Here is a 21,158-nt window from a genome sequence, read left to right on the forward strand (position 1 = left end):
GCTTATGCTCTAATAAATTGGTTAGTCTCTAAGGTGCCACAAGTACTCCTTTTCTTTTTGCGAATACAGACTAACACGGCTGTTACTCTGAAACCAATAAAAAAAGAAAATGCTATCAATCTCTTCATTATATAGTCACAATAGTTAGTTATATAAAGGGGTGTTTACATTAATTTTTGGTACGTTTAAAATATATCAACTAACTATAAAGGGTTAAGAAGGCCCTACAAATTTTAGCTGGAAAGTTAGAGCAGTTCAAATACTTACTTCACTGCAGTGAAGAGTGTGGTATATAAAAAACTAGACATGTATACAAAAATAACTTGGCAGAAATATATGTTAGTAGCTAACAGACTGTGTACAGTAAGCCAAGAATGAAATATAATCAAAAGCCTGATGCTGACATCTAAGAGGAGTGAAGTATATTGAGGTCTTCTTAGCAAGTGATGAAATTATATTCTGAGGACTCAATTGCAAATAGAAAGAAAGAAAAAGAAAGAGGAATCTTATTTGTCAATTACTTATGGTTACTGAAACAGCCACAGTGAGATAACCTTATATAATCGATATTAGCAAATATGCAATTTGAACAGAAAATGATACAATAAATAACTTCAATCCAGACTTTTCTGTGATCAGACATTGTCTATCTGTGTCTACAACTGGGAGCGCTGGATGGAGAGGGACAGAGCAGGTAGAAATGTTTAGGGTTCTAAGGAATTATCTAAGAAATCAGAATTTCTTCTTCAATTTATTAATATGCAAATATCATAAACCCAGTACAGCAATCGAACGTCAAGAAGCAAAAGAAAGGGCAGTACTGTTGTATTGTCCATTTGGTTTTTACAGAGGTTTTTTGTTTGTTTGTTTTTTAAATGTAGACCCATATCTCAGTAGCTTTGTCTATGAACAGAAGAGTTTTAGGACATTTACTAATTTTAGTGGGTCAAATCATCCCCTCCCCTGGTATAAAACTCCTATTTGTGTAGGGAAAAAATGTCTGCACAGGTATTCATTAAGTTTGCCTGTACAACAAATTTTTTCAACATATGCAAAAAATGAAATCCAGATTATGTATTCTTACCATTTTATTTTGCTAGCTCAATAGCAGTTTATCCTTAATTAGGATAATATTAGTCACCATCATCTGTCAGGAGTTTTCTATATTTTTCCTTCCATATTTTGAGTCCTCAAAATAAGTTAATTCCAGAGGGCCAGACAATGAGCCCTTACTCATCTTGGCGAACAGTTATTCACACAAACTGTCCCAGAAGTCAATAAAAAGTAACTGCTCACCAGGGCAAGTAAGGGGTTCCAATAAGGGGTTCCAGTGCTAGTAAGGGGTTCCTAAGACACATACGCAGGTAGTAATCGAAGAGCTGGCTGAAGTGGTAGATGTATACTTGTTCACAGGGCCGGATTAACTCTCCTGTGGGTCCAGGGCTATTAGATTTTGTGGGGTCCCTGTATACAAGTCTTTTCCTTAATTTAAAACAAAATGATCACAATTATGGCATTGAGGCTATTAATGCTGTACTAAACTTTGCTTTTTAATTAACATAAAGCTGTTCTGTGGTTACATTTCAGTCTTAAAATATGTAGAATATAGTTAAGTTATTTCAAAATAGCCTGCTTCTTACCTTAGAACAGCTATCATATTAGTTTCTTTCTGGGAGGGAGTTTGGGTACAGGAGGGGGCTCCAGGCTGGGACAGAGTTTTGGGGTGCAGGAGAGGGTGAGAAGTGCGGGCTCTGGGAGGGGGTTCTGTGGAGGAGGGAATTCTGACCTGGGGTAGGGGCTTGGGGTGCAGGAAGGGGTGCGCAGTCTGGGAGGGAGTTTGGGTGTAGGAGGGGATTCTGACCGGGGTGGGGGTTGGGGTGTAGGAGGGGGTGCGAGGTGCAGGTAGCTCCAAGCAGCAGCGCAGTAGGGCTCAGGCAGGCTGCCTGCAGTGTTCCCTTGTTGCCAAGAAGGCTAACAGCATTTTGGGCTAGTATAAGTAGGAGCATTGCCAGCAGATCGAGGGACGTGATCATTCCCCTCTATTCAGCATTGGTGAGGCCTCATCTGGAGTACTGTGTCCAGTTTTGGGCCCCACACTACAAGAAGGATTGGAAAAATTGGAAAGAGTCCAGCGGAGGGCAACAAAAATAAATAGGGGGCTGAAGCACATGCTTTGTGAGGAGAGGCTGAGGAAACTGGGATTATTTAATCTGCAGAAGAGAAGAATGAGGCAGGATTTGATAGCTGCTTTCAACTACCTGAAAGGGGGTTCCAAAGAGGAAGAGCTCGGTGGTATTCTCAGTGGTAGCAGATGACAGAACAAGGAGTAATGGTCTCAAATTGCAGTGGGGGAGGTTTAGGCTGGGTATTAGGAAAAGCTTTTTTCACTAGGAGGGTGGTGAACCATTGGAATGGGTTACCTAGGGAGGTAGTGGAATCTTCTTCCTTAGAGGTTTTTAAGTTCAGGCTTGACAAAGCCCTGGCTGGAATGATTTAGTTGGTGATTTGTCCTACTTTGAGCAGGGACTACAAGACTACATGACCTCCTGATATTCCAACCCTGATATTCTAGGATTCATGCCATGGCCCCACACTGCTCCCAGAAGCGGCTGGCTGCTGGCATGTCTCTGCGTGCCCCTGGGCAGAGGGGAACAACGTGTCTCCATGTGCAGAGACCCCTGAATCTCTCTTATTTTGATAAAATCCATTGTCAAAATTTGCTGTGACTCATCCATGTTTTCTCCAAAGTTTTTGTTACAAAATCACTTCTTGAAGTCTGAGGATTTTATTAAAAAAAATTATCTGGGTGAGGGGACAAAATAATTGCAGCTCTCCACTCCATTCTGTCTTTCCCATCCCCTTCCTGGTATTATAGACTAGTGTTCACTAGCGGCTATTTTTGTCCTTTAAAACAAAAACAAACATGAAGCAAATGTAGTGAGATGCTGGATTGACAACACTTAAACCTGAGCCCTCTATTTAATCAAAGAACAGGTATAGTATGGTCAAGGGTAATGCACACTTTCTCTACACTTTATCATCAGTGCACCTCAGCTGTGTCTGAGACCTTACCTTAGACCTTAGTCCATCCCATGCTTTGCTGCACATTGGGCTACCCACATTTGCCATCCTTGTCTATCAACTGCTCTTCTCTCCAAATCTTCCCATTTCATGTTGAGGTGCTTGATGTTGTTCAGAACTGTTTGTTTCCACGTTGTTCGCGGTCTTCCTCTCTTTCTTCTTGCATTTTCTGGCTTCCATTCAAGGGCAGTATTATAAGTGTTCTTTTTTCATTCTCAGCACATATCTCAGCCACTGATGCCTTCTTTTGTAAATTATTTGTGAGAGGGTGCCTTGGCTAGTAATTTTTCTGACTTCTTCATTTGTCTTCCTATCTCTATATGTTATTCCCAATATTCTTGTCAGACATTTGTGATTAAATGCATTCAGCTTTTGCGTATCTTTCTTGGTAAGTTGCCATGTCTCACTGCTAGATGTAGTGATGATGATAACAATTGCTTTGTACACGTTCATTTTTGTCTTGAGGGAGATATTTTTGAGTTGCCAGATGTTTCTGAGTCTTCCAAATGCAGTGTTTGCCATCCTGATTCTTCTTCTTATTTCCTCGTAACTAGTACATCTTGGCTGATGGTACTTCCAAGGTACGTAAAATTGTCCACATTCTCCAGTTTCTTTTCTTCAATTTTTATTTCTGTCTCTATTGTCCCCATTAACATGACTTTACATTTCTTTGCATTGTATCTCAAACCTATCTTCTCCATTACGGCTTTTACTTGAAGACATGGAATCAGTCATCTGTTCGCTGTGCAACAAAATATGGACAGAGGAGAAAGTGCCGAAAGAATGGACTCTCGGTATCATAATCAAGTTACTAAAGAAAGGTGATCGAACAATTGCTCAAATTGGAGGGGAGTAACACTTCTATCTGTTACAGGAAAAGTATTAGCAACAGTGCTCCTGAACAGAATGAAAGGAAAGATGGATACCATCCTACCTGAACAACAATCTGGATTTAGACAAGGGAGATCATGTGCAGATGCTATTTTCAGTCTGAGATGGATTATTGATAACACAACTGAATTCCAAGGCAGTCTTGCCATCAATTTTGTGGACTTTCAAAAGGCATTCAATAGTGTAAACAGAGAAACAATGTGGAAAATTGTGGAACTGTGTCTGAGACTTGCCTGGAATTGAGTGAGGTTATCCCATACTCAGATGTAATGCCTTTTGATATCAACTGGCCTTGTCCTGATTTGAACTAAATATAAAAGGCTGTGTGGGCCATTACTATCTTTTTAACTTTGAAATATGGATGCCCGCCTGATTTGTAGATAATCTCTGTAACTTCACACAACCAACAATAATCTGATGTCTTTTGGGTCAAGTGAAAATGCTTTCTGGACAAACCTGCTTTTAAAAGAGAAAACTAGTGTTTCTTTTTAGTGATCACTTTGTATCTTCACTGAGAATAGGGGGACAAATATCCCTGTTTAATTACTTGTATTTTAAATAAACCATTTTTCTCTCTCTTTCTGAGACTAAGTTGATTTGATCCAGAAAGCACACATACCCAAGGGATCACTCTGTTTTGATTTATGGAGCCTTTTATGCAGCAGACGATCCTTCCAATCAGGAGGCACTATTGTGCTTTTTATGATTTACAGTATAATGAAGCAAAGCAGCACAGTACATATGCATCATAAAGACTGGAAATAGGCTGCGGGCCTCAACTATTGCCTTTTCCCAATAAGTAGTGAAAAAGTGCACCTTTTTTTTGGAATAATTATGTCCCTGATGAAGCTACAATATCATTAAGTACTCTTTGTTTTTCGAGAAGGGAGCAAAGCATTATTACTTACTGCCCTTCAGTGATAAATATTTCAGCCTTCTGTTTATCACGTATGTGTGTTTTATTTACATTTTTACACAAGTGAAAGACCTAACTGCCTCACACAAGTCTTAGAGTTGGCAATACATGGTTTTATTGGAAAAATACTGCCTGGGGTAACATTAACCCTTTGCAGGTGGTGGAAATGTTATACAGATATCACACCGTTACCTCACTAGTTTCACATGTATAGAGAGAAAAATGTGACTCTCAGGTACCTCTGGATGGTAACTGTTGCCAAATGCAAATTTGTAATGGTCATCACTGTAATACATTCTCCTATACCTTCCTTTCATTAGGAATTTAATAAATGTCTCAGGTGTTCTGAGGGTTAAAGTACTTTCATCTATTACTGCCAAGGTCACAGTGAAAAGAGAGCTACAGTGAGTGATTGTAAATATTAATATAACAAAGGCCAGTCCTCAAGACATGTTAAAATTAATGCTGAGGTTATGACACAACCCAGCAAAACAAGAATGTTCAGGAAGGATGTAGCTGTAACATTTATGGGCTCTGTTATGGTGCAGTATTGCAGAAATCTGAGACCAGGACGTGCTGTTATATAAAATGTATGTATACATCTTTACTTTGATACCAAAGGATTAATTATTATTTCTATAACTCCATAGATCAACATGATGTTTCACAGAATAAAGAAAGATTCCCTATCCAAAAGAGAATGCAATCAATTGAAGGCCCTGGATTCTGCAATGAGTACTAGACACAAGGACCCCTGTCCCTGCACAGAACCCCTTTGAAGTCGATGGGGCTCCGCACAGGAGTTCGCACCATAAAGCCAGTTGTAGCATTGACATTTCAGACACAATCCTGCAAAAAGGACCTGTACGCAGATTATTTTATGCCTGTGTGGATCCCTTTGAAAGACTAGAGACTAAGGTAAGGCTGGAACCACAGGAAGAAATAACATAGGGAGGAGCTGAGGAAAGGTTGGACAAAGGAGACAGTAAAATTATGCAACCACATAGGAGCATAGAAATGGTTTTCTTGGTGGTTCCTTTTGTTTTTGTTAATATTAATTGTTTCGATTTAAATAGATCTAAGTCAAGGAGAAGGTGCCAGTGGGTTAGGGACAGAGTTTCGTGTCTATCTTTGAATGGTTGCTTTCTGGAGTTGAATTAAATGAACCACAACTCATGTGACTTCTTTGTGAATTTTATCTTACCAATAACATCAAATAGATATGGTCCTGAGTTGTTACATTCAGGTCCAGATCCAAATGTTCCCCTATGCTTAGGGAGCTCAGCTTCTTATTCCAGAGCACCCAGCTGGGGAAGCCAAAGCCAGGACCAAATTTTTAGAATTTCTGGACTTCCACAATATTAGATGCATCCATTATTGAGCCCTTCAGTTCTTGCTTGCATGCTACAATAGCCTTCTTTGTAAAGCGTCCATTTTCATACCTCAGATCCCTGTTGGGTTAGAATCACCAAGGGAGTCCCTCAATGCCAACTGGTATACCATAACTCACATCAGACCTACCAACTCATTTCCTCAACTCACTGTTGTCATAATCTGTATTTAAAAGGTGTTGTGTAAGGTGTCATAGGCAGACTGGTAACACACTGGTCATTAAGATTATTGTGTGGTGTATGTACAGGCAGTGCATAAGGATTATAGACATGTGTTGGAAATATGTTCATAAAAGGTGTTCTGCAAGCAGTGCATGAGCCCGGCCTGTCCTAGACAAAGGAATGTTGTTTCCCCTGTTTTCCTGTATCTCCAATGTAAATTGAGCTAGGTAATACTTCAGAGGGCAACAAAAAGTACATCTGTATGTAAGATAAACAAAGCCATCAAGTTAAACAGGGCCAAAGACAGCTTAAAGCTCACAATGAGGGAAGGAGCCTGCACCCCCAGAAAGCCTTCCTGGATCTTGAACAGAGACAATAGACTTTTTGGAAAATATAAACAGAAGGAAAAAGACATTTTGGCATCCATCACCTATAGGACAAAGGAGGAGCAGCTCCTTCTGAGGTCATGAGATGTGGATTCTCTTGGCATGAAAACCAAGAGTAACTGGAATTGACTATAGGTGAGAAACCTGCTTAGGCAGAGATTGTAACTCGCTGAAGTTAAGTTTTAGTCACTAGAAAGTGTGTTTTGCTTTGGTTTACTTGTAACCATACCTGTCCATTGTATTTATATTTATCACTTAAATCTCTGTTCTTTGTTAATAACTCTTGTTTTTATTACAAAACCATTGCAGTGCTCTGTGTGAAACTGAAGGGTGAAGTTCTCGGCTGAACTAACAGGCTGGTGTGTGCTCTCTCTCTCTTTGAAAGGAAAAAGCTTAATAACTTCTGTCAGTATCCAGTGACAGGAGTGTGGAGGAGATGGTCTGGGGGAGCTTCAGGAGTGGAAGGGCTGTTGGAGTCACCCTGCAAGGAGTAACGAGGCTAGTGGAAGCCAAAGGGGGGGCTATTGTGCTATGAACATGCTGCTCATGTCAGGGCTCTGAGCCAAAGCTGCGTAGCACAGAAGCAGCCAAGGCTGCAAGGCATGTGGTGACAGAACCCCTTACCAGTATGGGTGAACTCTCAAAGCATCTCAGTTAAATGAGTCTCCACTGAAAATATGCAGCCACACCACAAAGTTGCATGGCTGGGAAGACCAAAATTGGGAATGTATTTTTCTTGTACTCACAGAAAGGGGGACATCAGTAAGGCCCTGACCTGATAATTTGCTTCACTTGTGCAGGGCTCCAGTGACTCAGAGCTCTGCCCAGCACAAAAAAAATCTAGGAATATATCTAAAATAAATAGCTAGTAGTTGAAGGAGAGGAAACCTATTCCTCTCAAATCTTCCTCCTCATCCCTACCTATGTTTATGAATGTCTTGTGAACAGCACTGCCAAAAAGAGGGCGAGTGGCCAGGAGTTCTTCCCTCAGCTCTTTGCAGCTGAAGGAAAGCAGATAGGGTTCATTTAGAGCAGGTGAATCTTGTCCCCTAATCATAGAATCTTAGAATATCAGGGTTGGAAGGACCTCAGGAGGTCATCTAATCCAACCCCCTGCTCAAAGCAGGGCCGATCCCCAATTAAATCATCCCAGCCAAAGATGTCAAGCCTAACCTTAAAATCAGCAGTTTATAAAAAGGATGAGTTTCAGAGTAACAGCCGTGTTAGTCTGTATTCGCAAAAAGAAAAGGAGTACTTGTGGCACCTTAGAGACTAACCAATTTATTTGAGCATGAGCTTTCATGAGCTACAGCTCACTTCATCGGATGCAATGAATCATGCATCCGATGAAGTGAGCTGTAGCTCATGAAAGCTCATGCTCAAATAAATTGGTTAGTCTCTAAGGTGCCACAAGTACTCCTTTTTCTTTTTCTAAAAAAGATGGTGCTCACTCAGCCAAGATGGGGGTGGGAGAAGAGAGAAATGTTCTGCAGAAAAAGATTGCCTGAGCAGACTCTCCACAGAAAAGGGAGTTGAAAACCTATGTGAGTGGTTTATCTTGAGGATGAATAATTATATATTTATTTTGCTATTGATCATTTTGTATGCACTATTTCTTGGCCACTCAAAGGTTGAGAATGACCACAGTAGTTCAAGAGGCTGTTACAGTTTAAGCTGTAGTACAGTGATAAGACTGTGAACCTGAAATTACTTCTGCACATACTTAATTTTAGGCCCATGGGTAGATTGGTTGAATTCCCAAAAGGAAGTGTGGGTTAAGATTTTTGCCTCTTGCCTGTGTGGGCCAAACTACATATAAACTAAAGCTATGCTTTTCTTCTTTTGAGACTGAAATTGTTTTGCTGGTTTTGGATTGTAAAACATACTGGTTCTCTAAGTTATCTAGTATTTTACCTTAATCCAAATCTGATTTTGAGGTCTATTATTATGAAATAATATTCTTGCTAAACAAAGGGAAAAAGTGAACTTTCCAAATTGGACTAATAGCACTGTGTGGATTTGTGATTTTATATACAGATAACATGGTAATATGTAAAGGAAGGGGCCTTCTGTATACATCAGCTTTGAGGACATTTGGGAATAGAACGTGAACAAGCTTAGTGATTGGGTGTAGGTTCAAAAGGAATATTTTTACTTCATATGCTGTCTGATTTTATATAAGAACTGCTTGACACAGGCATTTTATGGTGTTTCAGTTGGCTTCTCCACCTGTCAGTACATGGAGTTTTAAACTGGAAAGGTCCCTCTTTTTTGAGTTTTGTTTCCAGGTAATGTGGTAATTCAAAAATCGTTTGATTAGACTTAAACATAAGGTCCTAAACCAACATCCTCACCCTTTTATTGGGCTTGCTGCCTACTGTATCTCCTTCACTGCTTGAAGGCAGAGGCGGATTATGGTTTTGTGGGGCCCTGGGCCAGATAAACTGGGGGTCCCTCCCCAACCCTTCCACCTGCAGGTCCTCCCCTCCCTTTCCCCTGCCTGCATTCCTGCTGGGGAAAGGGTATTGGGGCACAGAGGCTTACCCCGTCCCCCCATCACTCCTGCCAGGGAGTGGAATTGGTATACAGGGTCCTGGGCATGGGCCCTACTGGCTCAGTGGCTAATTCACCACTGCTTGCAGGGCTGGGCATTGTGATTTTCCCCAAGATTTAACAGAACTATCAACTGAAATCAGTTGAGCATGCAGGCATGTCTTGTATCCAAAGTCATTCTGGAGAAGCAAATATTCCAGCATACACATTGTAGTCCAAATTACTCCCTAAGGTAACACTGCTGATGTCGGTAGAAATGCATTTCTTTACTGTGGTGTGAAATGTATTTTACATCCCTGTGCCCTCTCTTCAGTGGATATTCTGCTTTATGAAAACTATTGCGAGACCACATGCCCAACCTTGTAGCATGATGCTTTCCAGTTGCTACAAGTGTGTCACTTTAACACACTAGCGAATGGATGTTGCAGTTCTTGTCTGTTCTGGTGTCTCCTGAATTTGGGAGAAAAGAAAAGCCTGTTCATTATGAAATTTGAAGATTGTACTTCTAATAAAACATGTTGATAGAGAAGCAATTATATGGCATTGCACGTGTGAACTAGATTAATAGAATGTTTCTTCAATTTCAGAACTGCAAAACTATTAGATTTGTGATGTACAGTATCCATAAAATTATTTTCACGAGTGTCTGCACTTTCTAATCTTATTTGAGTATGAATAGCAGTTCTATAGAGTCTTTAATAAGCTATCACTTTTGTTGTGGTTATCCATATTCACACTGTATATTACTGCTGAATAATATACTCTTTTACTCAAGTATATAGCTTGCAGTAGCACTTTTTTTTTTAGCCAGGTTTCATTTCAAAGACTCTTCTGACACACGAGACATAAAAGATAAACACAGTTATGCTGACTAGAGTAAGAGCTATGTTCTCCTGAATGCTTTCACTTTTCGAAAATAGCTGCCCCAGGATCCTCTCTTGAACTGAAATTGTTCCCTCACATTAACTGTTCACCAATCCTTTGACTTGTTTTTGACTCTTAGAAAATTATATGACAGGCAGCTTTGTTTGATTGGTGGGAAAGGTGGACACTCTTTTCATAGCTGTATCACTTAAAACACCAACATTTGGTAAGAGTTGGACTGATCTTAAGGAAGGGAAGAAACCCTAGTTAAAGCATTCAGCATTAACACCACCCTCACTCTCCCCCCGCACCCCTGACAACATGATGTGTACAGAGTACCAGGTATTCTCTTTGAATGAGGTTGTTCAACATGACCTTTGTTTACATATAATGACATGCAGTTATCAGCATAATCAAAAACTTATTTAAACCTTTTCTAATTCTAAAGTGATTAGCAAGGGCTGAAAAATCACCTTATCTCACTAAAACACAGGTACAAACACAGAGTAAATATTTTGGTAAACAATTATTCTGCCCTTGCATATTCAGCAGTGTGCTAAATTATGCATAATCTTGCATAAGTAATAAGTGAAGGTAGCTTAAATTCAGGGGTTTTTTTTAACCTGACCTATTTCTTTCAGTGCTGTTAGCTTCTTAAATCATGTATGAGCTTTCTGTAAGGCTTCAATGAGTAGTTCTAGTGGAGAGACTTCAGTAATAAATTTCAGGAGAAGACAAGTTTTTTGACAGGCATAATGCAACACATACAGAGTTTGGAACTCACACTCTGGGAATTTAGAGCAATCCTTGCAAAGCAGCTTTTCCCTATTACATTAATAGAGAAAATGAAGTATGAAAGTCCTCAGGAATTACTGCTAGGTGTAATTTAAATAATTTACCAGAAGACAGTTCAACACATGCATAGAACAGGGGCATACAGAGTTTGCCATAAGCAGTTTATAAATAAACTATATTCTGCTGAAGTAAGTCAGGCATAAATTATAACTATTCCTTTTGTGGCTATACTCTGTTCCTCATTGTAATACTTATTAAAAAAAATCTGGGTTATGACCTTCTACTGGAAATCATAGACATTGCCTGCCTTGTTCCTTGCTTATGAGCATGCTTATATTTAATAGTTTGGCTGCTATGAGATCAAGTAAAATTACTATTGCTGGGGAAAAAAGAAAAAATGCATTCCATTTTTATAAACAGAATCTAGGTAGAATTTTTTAGCTCAGCAGAAAAAAGTGTTCAGTGCCAAAGACCATTGACTAGTATCTGACCATTTTATGAAACCCTTATGCACTTTAATATATTCTATTTCTAGCCTCAAATTTTGAAAGTGAAAATGAAAAAATAACTTGAGTCCCAATAGAAAATATGAAATGCAGATGCTAGAAACTATGCAGCAGATACAAAATTTGTTAAACATACTCGTACAGATTGGACAGCCTCTACTGCATAGAGTATTAGGGTTATTAAAGACTGGGCAGCCCCTGTTGACAGAAAACATTTTCATAAACGCATTGTCAGTTCTTAGAAATAAGATTTAAAGGTAAAAGGTCAGGTGATCGAGAGCATTTCATTTACTCTTGAAGATAAAATTGAAAAATGTGTTAAATGTATTTGATTTCATCAGATTTTAGCCCTGCATAAGAGAGGTGGGGAACCATTGGAAATTATTTAATATTTATTTTGTTCTCCTTACATTATGCCCCATTATGCAGTCTATGACACCCATAGACTGGGGCACACATCAATATTATTCTATCCCCAGCCGTTTATTCCCCAAATCATATACTTCATCCTGCTGTGTTTCAGCACATGCACGCTCTTCCTTTTGGACTATTACCTATTGTAAATGTCTTATCCCATCATAGCCACAAAAGACCGTAACTAAACACCAGTCACAGGTGAATAAAGACCAAGATGGTGAACATTGGCTTCTTCCCTTCTTGGGCCCTGTCAGGGTTCCCTCCCCACTCTGAACTCTAGGGTACATATGTGGGGACCAGCATGAAAGACCCCTAAGCTTATTTTTACTAGCTTAGGTTGAAAACTTCACCAAGGCACAAATTCTTCCTTGTCCTTGGAACGGTATTACTGCCACCACCAAATGAGTTAGACAAAGGTTCAGGAAAAGGACCACTTGGAGTTCCTGTTTCCCTAAAATATCCCCCCAAACCCTTCACCCCCTTTCCTGGGGAGGCTTGAGAATAAACCACCAACCAAATAGGTAAACCAGGTGAGCACAGACCGTACCCTTGGTTTTTAGGACACTAAAAACCAATCAGATTCTTAAACAGAACTTTATTATAAAGAAAAAAAAGTAAAGAAGCACCTCTGTAAAATCAGGATGGAAGGTAACTTTACAGGGTAATCAGATTCAAAACACAGGATTCTCCTCTAGGCAAAACTTTAAAGTTACAAAAAAACAGGGATAAACCTCCCTCTTAGCACAGGGAAAATTCACAAGCTAAAACAAAAGATACTCTAATGCATTTCCTTGCTATTACTTACTATTTCTGTAAGTTTAGATGTATCATTCAGTAGGAGCTGTATTGCTTGCTTGGTCTCTCTCTTTGTCTCCGGAGAGAACACAAAAGCCCAAAACACAAATCTTCCCCCACAGATTTGAAAGTATCTTCTCCCCTTATTGGTCCTCTTGGTCAGGTGCCAGCCAGGTTATTTGAGCTTCTTAACCCTTTACAGGTAAAGGAGAGATTTTATGCTACCCTTAGCTGTATGTTTGACAGGCCCTGATTCAGCAAGTCACTTTATCAGATGCTTAACTTATAAGCATTTGCTTAAGTCATTTTTATGGAGGAAAGCACTTAAGCACTTTGCTGAACCGTAGTCTTTGTAGACAGGAGGACCAACCTGCAGTTCTACTCAGTGGTGTGTAAACATACCCCCCCACCCCCGCACACACAAGAAAAATCCAAAATGCTCTGGATTAACCCCCCCACCTCAACTACCCTTTCTGAACACCTTGTAATTGCTGTCACAACCAAGCCTTTTTTTAATAATCATATTTGACATTTGTGTAATAATTTTAAGCTTTTTTTTTTTTTACCCTACCACAAGTCATCCAACCAACATTTCCATTGTATTGATGATGAACCAAAAATTAACAGGGCAAACTTGTTAAAATAAAATGCTCCAGCTCTGGTCTTCCTTCAGCCCCCCCCCCAACCTTTTAAATTAATATATAGAAAGATCTATGTGCTGTGAGAGAATCTTGATTGCTAGTCCCAGCCTGTCCCCTGCTCTCCCCGGAGTAGGTGCTTTCTATACTTCTGCTCCCTAACCACCACACTGTGGATATGATAAGACTGCACTCAGTAAGGCTCTGATCGTGCAAGTCACTGTGTGTGGGCACACCATTGAACCTGTGTGAAGTCCACTGAGGCAAGTGGAGCTCTGTGGGATCAAGGTGAGCTACAGGATCAGGGTCTGAGGCTGAGAGGGGTAAAAGGGAACCTTAGCCTGTCTTGAAGGCTATTCAAACACCACCACCACAATTGACAGATTAGAATATTCTCCTATAGGTATAGATTTTATCTGAATGTGACCACTGTGTTTACAGGATTTTTGTGAGTATCACTTTATAAGTCCTTAGTGTTAGTTTAGGAGGCAGTTTATTGGAAAACCTGTCTAGAAGAACGCCATCCATGCTTACAGGCCTGATCTTTGCCAAATAGTGCTTAATGTTCATTGCCAGTCATTAGTGGGTAAATAGTTACACTCATGATGTTAGCAACTCAGGTAACAGAGTTTCCTCAGGAAAATCAGGCCTAGATGGTGCTTATTTTGCTTTGATCTCATTTTCCTAGGTAACGAGAGCTCTGGGACTCTTGTCATTTGGGAATGCAAATCTTTGTTATTCCTACTCAGTGGACAAGAAGTGTTTTCCATGTCCATAATTAATATTCACACATTAAAAGTCTGTTCACATAATTTGTTTGTCCTGATTGCCACCTTGAATTCACTGTAAGCAGTGGGTTTTTTTTTTAATGTATCACTCTGGTTTAAGCAGTGATGCTTTCTAGCAGTGTTCCCCTCCCCCCCATCCCCCATTATTAAATTGAACCTTTAGTAGATTAAGTAATGTTAACAAGAAATTTCTCTTAATATGCAATAAATATATCTTGTTGGAATGATAAAAACAGTTTAGTTCAAACAATTTCATTAACATCTTTACCATGATCGCAGAAAATAATGTGCAAAATCAAATCAAATCACTGTCATGATCCTGACCCTGCATCGCAAATTAAAAACACAGTAAAGTGTCATAATTCTCAGCAGCTCAATGCGGGTTCACTTAATAGAATTATGACAAAAGCAAATGTTTTGTCACTTTCAGGCTGTTGCCATGAAAATTTGTAGTGCATAATTAATGATAATTCACTCCTTAATGCATGTGTCTGAAAGCATATGAAGTTGCCACTGGTGCCACAGAAACAATATCTTTTTCATTGTAAAAATGGTAGTACCATTTCAGCTAAAATAGTGAGTCAGAGGAAGGATAATGGAAGGTGTCAGAGGCACAATAAATAAGATTAGAGTGGACAAGGAGAAGTGAAAAGTGTTAACTGCACTGAAATTTTCAATTAGAAAAGCAAAGCAAATCCTTTATGTATCATTTCCCTCCACCTTCTTTTAAACCTTCCTAAATAAATGCAATCTAATTGCTTGAATGCGAGTTGATAAAATAAAGCTTTTTCAAAGGAATGAATTACAGTTACATGTTGTTGCTGAAGGTGGTTAATTTTTTTTAATACAGGGGTTTTTTTAAACCCTCTAAGGTATGAGTGTTCCTCTTTCTAAGCAGAACTGAACAATCATAACTTCAGCTAAGCAATGGCAAAAAATAAATTACATGCTGGATGCTATGAATTGCATTGCTTCCCTAGTTTTCTTACAAGCAGAGTATTTCTGAGTGATATGTCCTGCTGAAAATTGAGGATTGTAAAGGATCCAACCAGAGGTGAATGATTAGGTGAATCAGCTCACTTCTGATGGACTTGTAACATCAATAGACATTGAATTTGCTCTTAACAAAGCAAATTCATCCACATAATGCTTCTAATTCTGTCATTCTTTTTCTTGATCTGAAAATTTGAGAATTGTCTCCTTCATCCAAGGGCAAGTTGTTCTCCAGTAATAAAGGGACCGCCTATATCTCTGTATTTAAGATTAATCTTCTCCTCTGGATAGTGTTTTTAAAAATGTACTTTGAAATCATTTTGTAATGGGAGATCCTCATCATCTGATCATTTTTTCTCACTATGCCCGACCATGGGGTCTCCTCCTTGAAGGCAACAATTTAAATATTGGGACCATGTTAGAATTGGGGTTGGGGGACTTTCATCTAACTTTTCATTTGAAGCTCCCATCTAAGTCTACCTCTTACCTAATTCCCTTCTGTCATAGCAATCAGGCAACCAGGACTCCTAGAAGATTTCAGCATGACTCCATAAACAGACACCAGGGTGCTAGAGTGTAGTACCGGGCATATTCCTTTCCTAATACCTCATCCTTGTGGTAACCCCAAAGGTGGAAGTCTTCAGGGTACATGGGAGACTGGATCTTGCATATGGTATTCTCTTCTCCCATTCCTTTCTAATGTAAGTCTGAATTTTAAATTGCTTCTAATGTTTTGGAGTTCTGAAAATAGTTGCCGGTTATTGTCTGAACTGACCTGGAGACATGATATGGCAAAATGCCAAGTCCTTTATTGGAGTTACTTTCGGGTGACATCTAATGTACTTGATCGAGTGCATGAGTCACTATTTCTGAGAATTGCAAAGTTTTTAAAGATTTTTTTCACAGTGTTTGTGAGCTGCTGAGCTACTTTAATTCCTTAACTTTTTTCCTCAGACACATCTTCATGCTCTCAGACAGCCTGCCATGAAAACTGTGTACAGTTGATAAAATAGTTATCCAATAAACACGAATTAACATCAACTCCTTTTGTGGAGTAGCAGGAAAGAACTGTTGTGTTAAAAAGGTTATCTTCAAGCTCTACCATCCTACAGGAAGTTTTTTAAAAAAAAAGGCTAGGGTAGAAATTTGTAAAATATATATATTTAAAAACAAGTCTTGTTGGAATTTTAGAATCTGCCAAGTGGACCCCATCATCTCTAAAAACCTCAGGATGTGTTGGATGTCTGCGTGTGATCACCAATCCACCTGTATCCATTATTCTCCTGGCAACCTCACGGTTCACACTCTTCTGGGCCATGTCCATACAGGCTTGCTTAATGGCTCCCCACCAAACTTGCCTCACAAGCATCTCTGACCAGATCAATCATGTGTAGCCATAACCACCTAATTAAGTCCACATGCCTCTGAACTATAACTCTTAAATTTACTCTGGTGAAATCCCCAAGATCATTTTCATTCAGGTGAATAATGAGGACATCAAGCAGATGTAGTTTGGCAATCAAGTGCAGAAGAGTCATAATATGATCCAAGAATGTCCCCCTTCTGCCATACCACTGAAGACAAATGACTTCACTTGAAATTCAGTTGTAACCCATCTGGTGACCTAGCTGTCTACTTGTGTGCTGAACCCACAGCAGAGTACCTGCAGATGCAGACATAGAATCAAAGAAATGTAGGACTGGAAGGGACCTCAAGAGGTCTAGTCCAGTCCCCTTGAACTCAAGGCATGACTACATAATAACTAGATGAGTCCTGACAGCGGTTTGTCTAACCTGTTCTTAAAAACTTCCAGTGAGAGCAATTTCACAACCTCCTTAGGCAATTTGTTTCCGTACTTAACTACCTGGTTAGGAAGATTTTTCTAATGTCCAACCTAGACCTCTCTTATTGCAATTTAAGCCCATTGCTTCTTGTCCTATCCTCAGAGGTTAACCAGAACAATTTTTCTCCCTCCTCCTTGTAACAACCATTTATGTACTTAAACTGTTATCATGTCCCTCTCAGTCTTCTCTTTTCCAGACTAAACAAACCCAATTTTTTCAATCTTTACTCATAAGTCATGTTTTCTATATTTTGTTGCTCTCCTCTGGACTTTCTCCAATTTGTCCACATCTTTCCTGAAATGTGGCACCCAGAACTGGACACGGTATTCCAGATGAGGCCTTATCAGAATGGAATAGAATGGAAGAATTACTTCCCACGTTTGCTTACAACACTCCTGCTAATACAACCCAGAATGATGTTTGCATTTTTTTTTTGCAATAGTGTTACACTATTGATTCATATTTAACTTGTGATCCACTATAACACCCATATATATATATATATATATATAACACTCTGCAGTACTCCTTCCTAGGCAGTCATTTCCCATTTTGTATATGTCATTGATTATTCCTTCCGAAGTGGCATAGTTTGCATTTGTCCTTATTGAATTTCATCCTATTTACTTCAGATCATTTCCCCAGTTTGTCTGATCATTTTGAATTTTAATCCTATCCTGTCAAAGCACTTGCAACTTCTCCCAGCTTGGTATCATCCACAAGCTTTATAAGTGTACTCTTTATGCCATTATCTAAATGATTTATGAAGACATTGAACAGACCTGAACACAGGACCAGTCGCTGTGGAACCCCATTTGATATGCCCTTACAGCTTGACTGTGAACCACTGATAACTATTCTCTGGAATGGTTTTCCAGACAGTTATGCACCCACCCATGTTGTTTATGAGAAAGTCATGCGAGACAGTATCAAAAGCCTTACTAAAGTCAAAATATACCACATCTACCACTACCCCTCTATCCACTAGGATTGTTACCCTGTCAAAGAAAGCTATCAGGTTAGTTTGACATTATTTGTTCTTGACAAATCCATGTTGACTGTTTATTACCTTATTATCTTCTGGGTGTTTGCAAATTGATTGCTTAATTATTGCTCCATTATCTTTTTGGGTATTGAAGTTAATCTGACTGGTCTGTAATTCCCCAGATTGTCTTTGTTCCCCTTTTTATAGATCGGTACTATATTTGCCCTCTTTCAGTCCTCTAGAATCTCTCCTGTCTTCCACGACCTTTCGAAGATAATCACTAATGACTCAGCTATCTTCCTAGTCAGCTCCTTAACCCTTCCCTGATGTCTTGTGAAGTCACAAACAGCAAGATTGGTTCAGATTTATGGCATACCACCACAAACCATTGGTAGAGTGAATATAGATCCTCTAACAATCCAATTTCCAATGCCCAATTGCTTGGACCTTTGAGAATCAGAACCCACAGCTGCTGCTGACATCTCTGCCCCAATCCCAAAGCTCTGAAACTAATTGCCTCAAAGGTGTCACATTATACTGAAGAAAAGGAGTACTTGTGGCACCTTAGAGACTAACCAATTTATTTGAGCATGAGCTTTCGTGAGCTACAGCTCACTTCATCTCACAAAAGCTCATGCTCAAATAAATTGGTTAGTCTCTAAGGTGCCACAAGTACTCCTTTTCTTTTTGCGAATACAGACTAACACGGCTGTTACTCTTAAACCTGTCATTATACTGAAGTTATTTTTGCAACATCCAGTTAGATTGCCAAATAGATACTCCATTAAATTGCTTGAGAAAAGTTTTTCCCATAACGCCAAATTTCCTTTATTTCTTTGGGCACTTTGAAAAAATGATGAGGCTTTTTGAACCTAGAGGTAGAGGCTACCAGGTGGGCAGAAGGCCTTACCTGGAGTGACAGCTACATATTCAAAGTTTAAGTGACTCATGATTACCTGTAACTATTTTAGTGTAACTTTGATTGCAACTTTGACTGTTGCTATCAACTCCCTGACATTATCCAAATATTTTTGAGTTGCCATAATAAATATTACATTGTGTCCAATTCAATTCCCAAACAAATCAGCTTCTGTGTCGGGCCTTCCATCTTTTCTGAGACTAGTGAGCCATCTCTTAAAATGTTCTTTTTGAAGGAGGTGCATTTGCCTGACCCACAATTACCTGCCAAGAGGAAGTCCTCAAGGTAATGAACTGTGAGCTGCAAGCCGGTTTCCTTCACTATTGGCCATTCCAGCTAAGCCTTTCAAAAGCTGAGAGTGATATGGAGTAACCTATGCTAATAATCTTCCAGCTGAAAACCCAACAAGTAAAAATCCTTGGGATGAATAAGGAACAACTAAAATGCAGACTTCATGTTGCACTTTGTGAACTTCATTCCCAGACCACCTCATTTTATCACATTTACCACTGTGTCAAAGGAGAAATATTGAAGACAGAGGAACCATGAGGGGAAAATATATGTTGGATAATCCTGTACTCTCCTTTAGTTTTTTTTTTTTTTTTAGGAACCACTCCTGGGGGAGGGGAAATAGCCATTGGTTTGACAATAATAATCTCACTAAAGGCCAGGCCACTCTTTTAGCTGTTACTTCCACGTATATTTTGTTCCAAAATATTTGTTAAAAGATTAGAATAGATTTCTAATTCTTTTCCCATATGTGAAACCTCTTGCCTCCATATGGGATCTGAAAACTGACTGAAAATCCATTCCAAATATAAACCCTATTTTGTTTAAATAATCCCATAAGAGCCCTCAGCAAGTCCAGTGTAACTGAGGATAGGGCTCTTTCTAGCACTGCTGTTTCCTTCCACTGCACCTGTCAAGCTACTGGGCCCTTGATGACCTCTTTCCAACAGATTGTGCCTCTCCTCTGACCTAGTAGCAAGCGTGGGCACTGCAGCGGCCTCCACATCTTACTTGCATGCTTGTATTTGTTACAAGAATGAAAGTATTTCCCTTCATTAAAAGCAAAATGGACATCAATGGGGTAAATCCCCATCATGGTCTGGAAAGGGTTAAAAACCAGTTTGTCACATCTACTACACCAAGACCTTAATTAATTAGTTGCGTCTCAGCCAGAGGGAGTGGGACTAAGAGGGGTCAGGTGATGATTTAATGGACAGCTGGGTCTCATAAAAGGCTGAGCATATTCAGTCTGAAGGGAGGAATCACAGACAGCAGAGTGACTCCTCTGAAGGGGTCTGAACCAGAGTGTGGAGGAGAACTGACATCTCAGGAAGACTCAGTCTGAGTTGTCATAAATATAAAGGGAAGAGTAAATACCTTTAAATCCCTCCTGGCCAGAGGAAAAACCCTTTCACCTGTAAAGGATTAAGAAGCTAAGACCGCCTCACTGGCACCTGACCAAAATGACCAATGAGGAGACAAGATCCTTTCAAAGCTGGAGGCTGGGGGAGGAAACAAAGGGTTCTCTCGGTCTGTGTTGCTTTTGCCAGGACTAGAGCAGGAATACAGGTCAGAACTCCTGTAAAAAGTCAGTAAGCAATCTAGTTAGATTCTGTTTTGTTTAAATGGCTGATAAAATAAGTTGTGCTGAATGGAATGTATATTCTTGTTCTTGTTTTTATGTCTTTTTGTAACTTAAGGTTTTGCCTTAGAGGGATTCTTTGTTTTGAATCTGATTACCCTGTAAGGTATTTACCATCCTGATTTTACAGAGGTGATTCTTTTACTTTTTTTTCTTTAATTAAAATTTCTTCTTTTAAGAACCTGATTGTTTTTTCACTGTTCTTAAGATCCAAGGGTTTGGGTCTGTATTCACCTATGCAAATTGGTGAGGATTTTTATCAAGCCTTCCCCAGGAAAGGGGTTGTAGGGCTTGGGGGGATTTTGGGAGGGAAAGATGTTTCCAAGTGGGCTCTTTCCCTGTTATATTTGTTAGACGCTTGGTGGTGGCAGCAATAAAGTCCAGGGATAGCCTTCCTCCCTGTACCTTGGGGAAGTTTTAACCTAAGCTGGTAAAAATAAGCTTGGGGGTTTTTCATGCAGGTCCCCACGTCTGTACCCTAGAGTTCAGAGTGGGGAAGGAACCTTGACACCAGTGCTTAATACTAGACCTGGGGAGAGGGAAGAAGATTCCAGAATAACCCAGAAAGAGTAATAGAGCCTTG

At 39.6% G+C, this 21,158-nt stretch overlaps 1 long non-coding RNA gene across 1 annotated transcript in view; it reads left to right on the forward strand.

Moving 5' to 3' along the window:
- LOC140908196 (uncharacterized) overlaps positions 1 to 21,158 on the forward strand; it is a 562,606-nt gene that overhangs the window by 383,271 nt on the left and 158,177 nt on the right. Inside the window, exon 3 of the long non-coding RNA XR_012157800.1 lies at positions 5,539 to 5,806. This is a non-coding gene — a long non-coding RNA (uncharacterized lncRNA). The remainder of the gene's footprint in view (positions 1 to 5,538; positions 5,807 to 21,158) is intronic.

The sequence above is a fragment of the Lepidochelys kempii genome, chromosome 3, assembly GCF_965140265.1.
Source record: "Lepidochelys kempii isolate rLepKem1 chromosome 3, rLepKem1.hap2, whole genome shotgun sequence".
NCBI classification, from domain to species: Eukaryota; Metazoa; Chordata; order Testudines; family Cheloniidae; genus Lepidochelys; species Lepidochelys kempii.